We start from the raw sequence: 12,882 nt of genomic DNA on the forward strand, positions 1-12,882 counted from the left end.
CTAACAATGTCTCTTATTGTGTTTGGCCTTCCAGGTCAAGGCGTGGACGTTATCTGCCTCTAGTTTGCTTGCTACAGACGTGAATTTTTGGTAGTCACCCCAAATTGTGAGAGAGTGTTAGCAACGTTAGCAGCTAGTTCAACAGTTAACGTTAACGCAGACGCACCATGAGCAACCACAGCCAAGGCCTTTCTATTAGCACCTGCAATAAGATTAGGCACTTATTGTTAATATTATCTGAAGTAGTTAAGGTTAATGTTTTCCACCTCATCAAATAAGGAATTTCCCAGATTTCTTTAGTCATAATTGTCAAATCGATATTTTTGAAACTCATGAACTAAACACTTGTTTTTCATCAAAGAGCATCTATATACATGCACGGACCACCAACTTTGTTAGAGACAGCTATCAACATTCACCGGCTGCTTTATTATGTACCTGTTAGGCATTACTGTTCAGACATTATTGTTCAGATTGTGACCGCTATCAGTCCCGATTGCGTATTTGGCTGCTGGACCCTTCTCAATATACTATTAAAACGTAATGTTAAGCTAGTACACGTTTATCAAACGCAGCGGTGTTGGTGGAGTTTTATCATCATGTGTCAGAGTCTCTGCTATCTTGAGAATATCCAGAAATATCCAGTTGAATACAGATTTATGGACAGGAGCTGGACAGTGGCTAATACGAACTATGCATGACGAGGTGGGACAGTTTCTAGGCATTACAACTGCGCATCTGTAATGAAAGCTGTATTTATTGATAGGCCACTGGGTGGCAGCCTTGTCTCTGAAGACGGAGATGGCATCCGGCTGAAGGACACGTCATGCTTAGACTCCGGTGGCCGAGGAGAGGTGTATTTTAATTTTATTTATAAGCGAACAGCAGTCCAAACGACTGTTTGTTTGTTTTTTGCTGCTTTATTTCTGACCCATTCCAAAGGAACTGTCTTGGGGTTTCAGCCGCGATTTCCACTCTGTGTCAATCCCCAGCTTCATGGCGTTAGATAAGTGCAGTTCTCCTTAGCAATGCTTCCTTTAGGCTTCACCAGTCAACCACAAAAGCAGAATAAATACAGTGACAATATAGATACGAAGCCTGGCAATTAGACTGCATCGACTTCATGACGAAGTATGAACCTAAAGTTATTTATTTTACATTCCTGCCACAAATCCTCCATGAAAAGGTTTAGTTTTCAAATTGCTCTTTGTCACTGAACATTTATTAACTGACAACTCCTGCTTTCCCTAAGACCTTTTCAACAGCAAGTCGCTCTGCTAACGACACCTTGCCATTCATTTCCTCCTTCATTAGGATCGCTTTCCTGAGTTGGGTCGGAGAAACTGCTTCAAGGCTTTCCCCTTTTGGGGCCTTTTGTTTTTACACGAATAACAGGCTGCAGCCATGGCAACGGCTTCCCCGTGCCCTACGTGTCCAAGCAGGGCAAGGCCAGGGTACGTGGGAGGGATCCAGAGTTGTCCTAGCGGCCTGACGCAGCCCACGCGCCCTCTCCGTCTCCGTCACGTCCACTTTTCTCCTCACAGCAAAAGCCAAAGGTTGTAGTAAATGCCAAGCAGTTTCATCTTTTTGTTTTTTGACAACAGGCCAGCTCCCCTTACATACCAAAAGGCAGCCAGCATGTGCAGTTTCCAGTTCATTTCAAAAGGTGTTTTATGCCTTAATAGCGCACACACAGAGTGCCTGTTTTTGCTTTCATTTGTGATTCACATCACAAGCGGATCTGATGTAGATCTGCTCTCTTTCTCAGGCACCACAATGTACTCAGCGAATCAGTGAGCTGGTCTATCACAGTAACACTCCAAGAGTGGTGAACCAAAAGAACTGTTGTTATACGAATAGTGATCGGATATGGGTGAAACCTTTCATGCAGGTTTGGCAACTTCTGGTTATACACCACCACTCCCCACCCCCCAAGTCTGTTTCTCATAAACAAGTCTCTTCCAAGGCTGAGCCAGTAGCTGCTGGACCATAGAAAACCTGGACAATGATCCAGCTCTTGCAGCTCTGCCTCTGGGGACAGACTCCAACACACAGGGCCATTTGGCCATGGTCCTGTCCCGCGGTTGCCAGGCTGCAGGCAGCTGAGTCAGCAGGTTGTTTGTTTTCTGCAGGTGGGGTTGGCAGATGATTGCCCACCTGAGGGCTTTCATAGTGCTGATCATGGGATCAGAGAGCCGGGTCCTGTGGGAGAGATTTGGGCAATGACAGAGGTTATCTAAATCGCACGCAGCGGCCCTGCTATCTATAGGTGATGCGGCACGCAGTTATTCATCACTGTAAAAGAATAGACAAAGATGGTTTAAAGCTGACTCTGTGTGTGTGTGTGTGTGTGTGTGTGTGTGTGTGTGTGTGTTATATTGACATGCAACTCACCAGCTTTCTCAGTCCTCTGTTTACTCCTGTTGGATCAACAGCTGTTCATTAATCATATAGCCTGGGAAGCCTGAATAAAATACAGTTAATCACATCTTTCTACGCATTTTACAGATGGCCTTTTTCTTATTGCTTAATGCTGAAACCAAGTTAGCAGAGTGTGTTTGTGTGTGTGCGCGTGTGTGCGTGTTTAGTTTGGCGTGATCATTATATGGGCCAGTGAAGTGAGAAGAATGTAGCTACAGTACCCGAACCTTCTTTGGTTTGTTCAGGCTACACACACACAAGCCCATATTTATTTGCATTAACAAGCACACATCGCACATACACAAGCCATTTTTCAAAACAGTATGTTAGTTCCTTGTAGTTTTAACAGGTTCGTGGTATTTGGCATTCTAATGTCAGATATTGGAGCACTTTATGGTATTCATATAAAGACTGTGTCAAGTACATTTAATGGTTTGTTTGGCAGAACAATTTGTTTAGACCGTTCTGACAGTTACAAAAGAGACCTGTTTTAGTAGCTGTGAGTCTGTGCCAGGTTATACCCTCATTACTGACTTCCCTCTACAGTGTTTACTGTTAAAGTAGATCCAAACCGATCTGCACAAAGTGTGTCTTTATAGCAGGCTTCAGTACTGACTAGGCTGTTAAACACATTTCACACTTACACTTAAGCCATATGCAGAACCTACAAACAGTGCTATGAAACACACTCTTATGAAAGTGTGTCAGTGTTATAAAAGTCACCTGAGTCAACCTGGGGATGTGCATATATCTCTCTCTCTCTTCCCTTTCACCTCCCCTCAAACAAACCCACTGAGTCCTCATAACTCTGCAAACACGAGGAGGTTAAGTAAATGGGCGGTAAATGACTGCAGTAAATAAAGTGCGAAAAGTGAAACGTTTGCCATTCTTTTTGAGGCGGTCCTCGGGCGCTCCGGTGAGTGGGAAGGAGTGACCCTGTGTTACAGTGGTGGCATGCCATGTTCCAGGACAGACAGGTGCTTATCAGACGCTCGGTTTACGCCCCTGCGGCTAAGTTGGCAGACAGTGCTGAGCATTCCGGCAAATGGCGAGCCATCGCAAACCAATCTGGGGGGAATCTCCTCCTTTCACTGTCCCAGAATTCCTGGAAGTTGATATCATCGGGTTTATCGCACCACGGTTTGCAAACAAGAAGTAAACACTGCCATGAGAACAGGCTGAGTCTGGCCTTCATGTCTTTTGATTAGATTAAATGGATATTAAACATTTTTACTGAGTTAGAAGTGGTTCTCTTTTTTCAGACAAAACACCTTGAAAAAAAGCTGAAAAAGGCCTGTGGACCCGTCTCAGTGAAAACTGAACAAGCTAACTAGAGCTAGCGTCTTTTAATGTAATTTGGTGCATGACGTAAACATTTCAGTTCTGACCTGCAACATAGCCCAGGTGAGATCTACTCCACAGTGAATGGGTTCACTGTGTCTGCTGATCTATCACTTTAAACATGACAATTTTGTGACCCATTTATTCAACCAAACATTAATTTATTCAACCATTCCAATCACTTAGTTTTTTCAAATTTCATTAATGTAATGATGTTAGTGATGTCATGAAAATCTCATACCTTCCTTTAATTACGCAAAGATTGAGCGCAAAGTGGTGTGACAGCTTTATATGGCATTAATGAACTGTGTTGTAGGCCATAACATTCCAGAGATCCAGACACTGTATTATATATTGTCATCCAGTCATACAGACTATACTCAGACTCCTCATGTCCCAGTTGCTACTGTTAGTACGGAGGGGAGGGAAGAGAAAGATCTTGTTTATAGATCTTTTCTTTTCTTATGACAGTAACCATAATCTCTATGTGCACTGGCATAGTGTTCTTTATAACTACATAAAATAAATACATTTGGACATTTATGGTAACTATTAAGAAAAATGGGCAATAGCAAATGACTACATCACTGCTAATCCAAACCTTTAAAAGGATAACAATCCTAACCCAACTGAAGGTAAAATAAGAAAACGGAGTAAATATAAATGCAACCTTCCCATTTAATTAGCAGACTCTCAGTGACCACTAGCCAATCCAGAGTTACAGCTATACCCTCACTATGCAAGTTAGACACGATCCAACCTTTCTCGTACCTTTGCCTTTAAGTGCATAGCATGGATAATGTCATCTTAAAGAAACAGGAACCCGGACGCTGCTCTTTGGAAGAGTGTTTTATGTCATTAGATACGAGATAAAGTCCAGGGGCCCACGGTGAGCTTCATTTGTGTAATCCTGTGTTCTGTGTCCTTACACAGAACCAGCCAAACACATTTATTTCCCACCTTTTGCAATCATGCACTGCAATCGGGGAAAAGTTTTACTTTGATTTACAGTTACAGTTAAAAATATTACTGTTCCATAAAGCATTCCCTCACGACTGGCTGAGAAAAGACACAGGAGAATAGTCCCTTATGGATATCCTGTTGTACAAGACCATAATAAGAGGAATTTCTGTTTCTTCTGCTAATCAACCAGGTGAACAGGTAGGATCTGGAATGCTCAGTCTACCATGACAGAATGTCAGTCAGTAGAGAGTCATGCTACTTTTACACCCACACCCACATGCACACTCTTGAGATATTAAACAGATACCACTAATGGGCAATTATGAACTGTAGATAAGAAACGTTGATTCTGCCAAGATGCAATATCGTGCAACCGAGAATCCTATAAGAAAGTAGACTTATGGAAACCTGTACGGGGAGCACACACATACTTGGCAGACACAGACCCAGACACTCACTGAGGCTCTTTCAGTGTCTGGTTTAGATTTCAAGGTAAATGGACATGTTTTGTGTAAATCGAAAGGCTCAGTTAGGATTATGGAAATACTGATAGGACACCCGGCAACTGATAGTGACAAGTCGAATTCAAATAATGATTCTTTACTTAGCGTACTACACACCAACATACCTTGACGATTCTCACATATTTAGACAAGACTACTATAACAGCATGCAGGCCAAAGAGACACAGCATGATGTCTGCTGCAAACCAGCACAGTAAGGATTTCACCTCACATTTCAAGTTACATATTTAAACAATACTAATAAAAGCACCAAAGAAGAGAATAAGATAAAATAAGACTATAAACACTGGTTTAAGCCCAGTCTGGATGATTTACCTATAGGAGGTGGGGCATAGCATGGTACCTGCTTACACTGAGGTCTGTTGGCACACCCATGCCTAATACAACGTTTACTGTCTGCAATTTGAGACCATTGGGACTAGATCCAGCTTGTAAGTTGGTAGCATTGTCTACCTTCATAACCAGGGACCGCCCAGCCAGCCTTCATGAGCCTATCTCTTTGTACTCTCCTTTTCTACTGGATTTTCTTTCTATCCTTCTATCCCTGAGACCTGAGATTCAGTCATTATGAGATTTGTGTTAATGCCATGTAATGTTTGCAGCATTCTTCACTTGACAAAGTTCTTCATTTCCCCCTGCCTCCCTCTGCTGAGAGGGATTCTCAGTAGCTCTGAGGAAGAAAAAAAAATCCCTTTTTTGGTCATATCTGAGCTAACTGGACCTCCTATCAGCCCGGCCAATGAGAAGGACACGATCTCGGTCATACACGACCAGTATTGCGATTTGACCCCTTGCCCTTCTGCTGTGTGACTTGGCTTGCAATGCTCTTTTCATTTTAGGCATGTCAGGAAAAAGACAATAACTGGGCTGTTTACTTATGAGAGAGAGCTTCTGCTTTCCTGCTGTTTCTCCCCTGGTTTGAGTTCCTGCCCTGTGAAGTCGCACAAACCTTCTCCAGGGGCTGATTTCCAGTAATGTGAGCATCTGGACTAAAATAGTGTTTCACCAGGCTGCCTGTAGCACACAGCATTCATTTGTACCACATTTGGTTACTCTTTAGTGATGTCTTCTTGGAGATGTCAAACAAGCACCATTGCTAACTGGGTAATAATAATGCTCCTTAGGTCAAACTGTCTTGTAGAATGCTGAGGAAAGGCCATGTTAGCATCACATTTCTTCCCTATGAAGTAAGAAGGAGGTTGTTCATCATTCTTTTGAAGATCAATAATTTCCTGGAGTTCTCCTAAGCACAATACATCCTGAACTCTCACGTAGAGGATTTTAAGAGACGATTATGCGAAAAGCTGTTAAAGCCCATAGAAGGTATCACTGTTGATGGGTTTGGACCAGAGAAGATATATCAGGACGTGTTATTTACTTTCCAGGGGTGCAAGGCTGCCTCATACTGAACACTCATTCATTAAAAAAGGTACCAATGCTTCCTTGTAAGGGAGTCACACAGAAATCTTTCTTAATCTCACATCATCACATAGAAACCTTTTGTTAAACCTTCGTTAAACCCATTCAGTTCAGACATATTATCACTTTCCCCTAGGACTAGAAATCCCAAGGTTATTTATATGAGGATCTTTACCACTGTATTGCTATAATTTCATACTCAGAAGACTTCAGAAGCATTATAAAGTCATTATCACAGTTTTCTGACCTTGATTTGATCTCAATGCACAAATGAGTCAAATATAATAGTATGTGAGTGTGTTTGTGGGCGTCTCATCATTCTGTAGTAAATGAGCTGATGAATGGTTTAGTCAACACATGAGTTATGGTCAGGGTACAATTGACCATGTGATTGTGATTATTTCTGTCAGTGCACGCACACACACACACACACACACACACACACACACACACACACAGGAAATTATTATGGACAAAATAATTTATTACTTGTCATGTCAACTTTTTTCTAACACCCATAACCTACTGAAAAATAGGTCGGGTCCAAAGCGTGTTAGTCTAATTTGTTTACAGAGTATTACTTTAATGGACATGATATTTATTGCAATGTTAACTTTATTGTTGCCAGACCCTGATCCATTGTGTCTACAGTATTGGTAAGAAAATACTTCCTTTTCTGCTTTTGCTACCTTTGTTTTTTGGTGTTTTTCTGTAACTAATAAAGAAACAAACACCTTCAAGAAGCAAGAAATTGGTGGATTAAATCAGAGCAGTACCAACAGGGAAAAAAACACCAAATTATCACAGAATTGCACCTAATTATCCACAGAATCTGGAGAATTTGACGTGACAGGAGATTTTATTTGAGCCTCGTTTCTCTTCTAGTGAACATTTCACCAAAAAAGAACAGCACATGAACCAAAACAAGAGCAAAAAAACCCACCAAGTCAGAACACCAAGATTTTTTTTTTTTTTAGTCTTACATTTAAGTGTGGTGCTACTGATCTTCATCAATTTTTTGGTGTCAGTTTATTTAAGTAATATAGATACATATATGTGAGAGACAATAAACAGTGCCATTAAGTTTAAGGGAGATGAACAGAACTGATAACCTTCTGACCACTCTCAGCTCTGTGTTGTTTTCACATTCCACTGGTATAACAAGTATGGTGCCTCCCCGTCTCTTGCTCCCTTAATGCTGAGACAACGAGATATATGTGAGCTTCTGCTTTGTGTCTACTTTGTAGGAAGCCTGCCTGTCTGAATATTAACTCTTAATCTTTTCTTGGGTTTTGTGGGATTTTAACTGTGAACCCAAATGAGCCAGACAGGATTTTAACTCAAGCCTTACAATTACACAAGTGTCCTTTATAATACTGTGGGGTTCTAGCACTTATGAGCCCATGACCTTTGACCGGCGTAAAAATAGGTTTTTTTTGTTGTTGTTGTTGTTTGTATAGATTTTTGGTGAGTGTGTGAGTGTTGGAAGGTGAAGGCAAAGACTAAAAAGACTAAAAAGTAAACTTCTTTTTAAGAAGTAAAATTCTCTTTAAGAAGTAAAATTTTCTTTACAAAGTTAACTACGTTGTAAAAACTAAACTTCTCTGTAAGTAAACTTTTTACAAGTAAGCTTCTTTGTAAAAAGTTTTCTTTAAATAGCAAACTTCTCTCTAAGAACTAAACTTCTCTTTAAAAAGTAAACTCTAAAAAGTAGTTATCTTTAAAAAGCAAATTTAAAGCAAACCTTTTTTTTAAAGAAGTAAACTTTTAGAAGTTCTTGAAAAAAGTAAACCTCTGTAAAAAATAAACGTCTCTTTAAAAGGTGAATATATGCACTTTATACTGACAAAATGTTACTGTTTGTCACCAGCCTGCAGTTACCTGACATTAACTTGTTCTTGGTGATCGTATATTTTAGTCCTTTTTCCTCTCCCTATTTAAATTCAAGGATTCTACATTAAAGAAATACCCACTCAGAAGGTAATTAGTTACCAGGGGCTACTTGTGTGACATTTAGCAGTAGTTTAAAAGTGAATGCCATGTTGCCTCTATAGCAAAATCACTATTTAGCTTTTACTCACAATACTATATACTACTGGAATACTATTTCATTATACATAAGGGATGATATTTACGATAATTACTGTTTGTGAGAGCAAATACCTAAAATCCCATTAAGACTGTGGGACTTTCTATCATAAAAATGAGCAGCTAGTTACAATCTCTTTTATTTCTTTGCTAATAACAATAACATATTGAAAGCAGTCCATCAACAATAAACTGTGGCTTTGGCACATTATTAACATATTTGTTATTTTACAGTCTTATTCTGTTTTGGTTTTTTTTTGACCGTATATTTTGAATTCAAAATCACTTTAATAATAGAATTTGAATTCTTTTGTTTTTGTTGTATTTTGAAGTAATTGCCATAATGTATAATAAGTAGTAACCCATGAAAGCAGAAGAATTCTCTATCTATAAGGAAAGAGCATGCTGCTTCATATGGTGTCACTTATTCTCCCAGTTCAGCCTAAAGTTTGGTTTTCATGGAGCCACCCACAGGAGTAGGTAGGAGTTTTTATTACGCGCTACCATGGTAACTATGGTTAACATTCCATTGGGTTTTCCCTAAATTAAAATGGAAGCTGCCAGAGCACTGGGTCTAAGTGCCACTCACCACGCGGTGATGACTAACATATGCGGAGGGAGAATATAACGGTCTACCTGTGGTTTTCTTAAATGCTACTTCTTTTGACTTAATTTATTTCCCACCTGTTTCCCTTTGCTTTCCCTCCTGACAAATCCTTCCCCTCTTTGATGACGAACAAAAACCACCGTAATATGTTTTTGTTAATGAAATCTTCGCCTAGGCCGCTATTTCACTATAATAGATTTTTTACTTATAGTTTAAACAAGGGGTTTCCATGATAGCAGCACTTGATAGCTCAGTTTATTTTAAGACCAAGCTTAACGTGTGTCCAAAAAACCGGCCCAGTAATTTCACCTTAAATTTGAACAGAGGTGAGAGCATAATGAGTTTGTCCTCCAGTCTGAATTGAAAGTAAAGGTCCACACAACTCACATGTTCTCAGCCGAAGCTGCGGAACGTGCAGGAGCAAAACAGCTGTGGGGGGATTTATGGCATGATCTCTAGCTCAGGGCAAACTGGGTACTCAGAATGGCAGCTATGCGATGTTCAAAGGGCCAAGATATTTCTCTTATAGCAGCTGCATTGTAAACGTTCCCTTTGAAGTCCACTCATCCTGTCAGGGATGCTAACGCTGGCTCAGGTGCAGACAGAGCCGAGAGCAGCAAGACGAGTGGTCTGGCGCGAAGCTGGACAACAAAAATGAGACTAAATATGGAAAGAAAAGCTGTCAATACGGCCTTGTTTATTTGACAGTTTCTTTTAGGTGTTTGAAATTAGTCAGTAGTGGTACATAATCTGAGCAGGAGTCTTTCTTAGTGGCTTTATAAAGAGTTATAAAGAGTATATATAGAGAGAGTTAATTTAGCGTAGAGATTTTTGAGGCTGTAGTTTAGGACTCTGGTGAACTGGAGCCCAGCTTAGTTTAGTGACCTGCCCAAACTTACCGGAATTCATCGATGTTTTGGAGTGGACAAAGTGTGCGTGTGATGAAGTCACATATGGTGGGAACGTTACCAAATCAATTACCAGATAAAGGTGAAGTTTGAGCACATTTTGTCCTGAAATCTAAACGTCATCATAACTAAATAATCATAACTTAGTGATTAGGCCTTTACATGATGTAATGCTGTCTAAAAAGCTGAGCTTTATGTGGGTTCAAGGTAACTAAGGGTTTATTAGCACAACATAAGATAAATAGTTACACATACAAATGATATTTTAAATAACACATTTACAGAATGAAATGGAACAAATGGAACATAGGACTAACCATAAATGTAAATGTAAATAAATGTAACATAGGACTAATCATAAAAGATAATAATTTTTAAAAAAGTCATAATCTAAAGATGGGGCTGATGATACCCACCCAGTCAAAAGCCCTCTGCACAAATATGGAGTACAACAAGGCAGAATATGTCCATCCTACTGTGTTAAGTAACACCAGGAGGCAGGAGCTTAAGAATGCACCACAACTGGATGTCACTAGCGACTCCCACCCAGGAGATAAGAACAACCAGGTGTTAGCATGCTTCGATTACAAAAGAATTTGCAGCAGAATCCACAGATTGGAGGATAACGGGAGTCGCCAGCAGTCTTTTGGGCTGCAGAGCCGGTATGATAGTTTCGACGAAAGTTCATTCACCTAAGATCTACACTGTCCACATTAACGCCTGCAGTCCAATACACTAAAGTCCACGTGATTGCAGTAGAGCAAACAGATCACATGGGGTGATGTACAAGTCATGACCTCCTTGATGATATATTCCCTTGCTTTGAAGGACATGATGGTCCTACATGGAAAAAGGTTGTATTTTGCTGCATGTTTTTCTTGGATTTAGGGCTGTGGACCATTTAGGTAGCAGTGAACAGTTTGTTTGTTTTTTACTGTCGTAGCAGAACTTCATAACTCTTAACTTATTGTGCTGCTGTCCAGTCACTGTTCAGGATATTATCTATCCTTCTTTTATTCTTTCATTCCTGGTGGTGAACATCTTTGCAATCCCGCACACAATCAGTACAGCAAAGTACCATCCTCAGAAACTGATTGTATAGGAGGCTCTTATTTATACAGAGTCATACTCAGCATATTGTCTTAAATACCTTGCAAGGTGTGTAGATCAAAGGGATTAACGTAACTCCCAAACCTCCCTGGTGTGTGTGTGTGTGTGTGTGTGTGTGTGTGTGGGCGGGGGGGGGGGGGGGGGGGGGGGGGGGGGGGTTGGGGGGGGTACTGGATCTGCATAACCAGGGGTCTGAGAACATGATCAATATAGGTTGGACAAAGGTTCATTGAGCAACCTGAAACTGAAACTCATACCAGGGCCTGGAGGGTTGTTACGTGTTTTGTGCACCTTGGAAGCAATTACAAGGCACTAGACCTGTAACATCTGCAAGTCTAATATTCAGATTCCTTGTTTGAGATAAGAAAGGCATCAGTGACTTTGTCTTCAAAGGACTGAAATTGCGAGCTCTCCAGTTTCACATAATTCATAGTCTGAGTAATGTCTACATATTCTTATGATGCCGTTTTGTTTGATTTTATAAGCAAATAGGTTTTGTGTTCTATATCTGACAAGGTTTATAGTATTTAGTTAGTTTGTCATGAGTTTCCCATGAGTTTGCCTTAAGTTTCATTTTACGACATTAAATAAATAAATAAATAGAAAGTCTCTCTTGCAAGAAATGTTCCCAGGCTGGATTTATGCTAGTGATGTGAAATGTAAATTCAGGGATTGTGCAACATGTAGTGTACATGATCAAATATTCACACATTATGCTGAAATAGAACCAAACTCATATTAGGATATTAAGATGTTTATCAGTTTTTCTAAACTACCGTTTGTCTATTTTGTACATTATGTATATGTCTGGTATGAAGATAAGACACATCGTGTAAACTTAGTGGTAGCTCAGTGGTTAAGGTACTTGACTTGTAATCGGAAGGTTGCTGCCAATTTGCCACTGTTGGACCCCTGAGCAAGACCCTTAACCCTCAATTGCTCAAGTTGTACTCAGTCATAATTGTAAGTTGCTTTGGATAAAAGCGTCAACTAAATGAAAGTGATGCAGACAAAAGAAGTCAAGTGTCAGTCACTGTTTTTTGTTAAAACTCCTTTAGATGCAGTACAGGAAACCAATCCAGTTCAGTAAATACACTCAAAAGATTCATTATTTGTCAATCTTTGGTTCACACTCCTCCCTTCAGTCTGTCTGCCTTCAGAACAGTTGTCTTTTCTTTTGAATGAGCTCTTTCAAGCTGCCCAGTCTGAGGAGGAGGGAGGTCCTGAGTGGAAACTCTGCATCACAGTCAGCCACAAAACTCTCCTTTTAGACGAAGCCACAGTGGAACGTTCTAAACTTAGTCACTGTAACACTCCATCTCTCTCACTCAGGGATCAGTTCATGGTGTTCGTCTCCCTAAGTGTGTGCGATATCGAGTCAAACTAATTTAATAAAAATAGTTTAGAGGGAACGCAGGGATTAAAGAATGAATAATCTGGTACATTGTAAGTTACCAGTTATTATACAAAAGTTCACGCATGAGGAGAGGGAAGGAAACCA

Source organism: Electrophorus electricus, chromosome 24 (assembly GCF_013358815.1).
Source record: "Electrophorus electricus isolate fEleEle1 chromosome 24, fEleEle1.pri, whole genome shotgun sequence".
NCBI classification, from domain to species: domain Eukaryota; kingdom Metazoa; phylum Chordata; class Actinopteri; order Gymnotiformes; family Gymnotidae; genus Electrophorus; species Electrophorus electricus.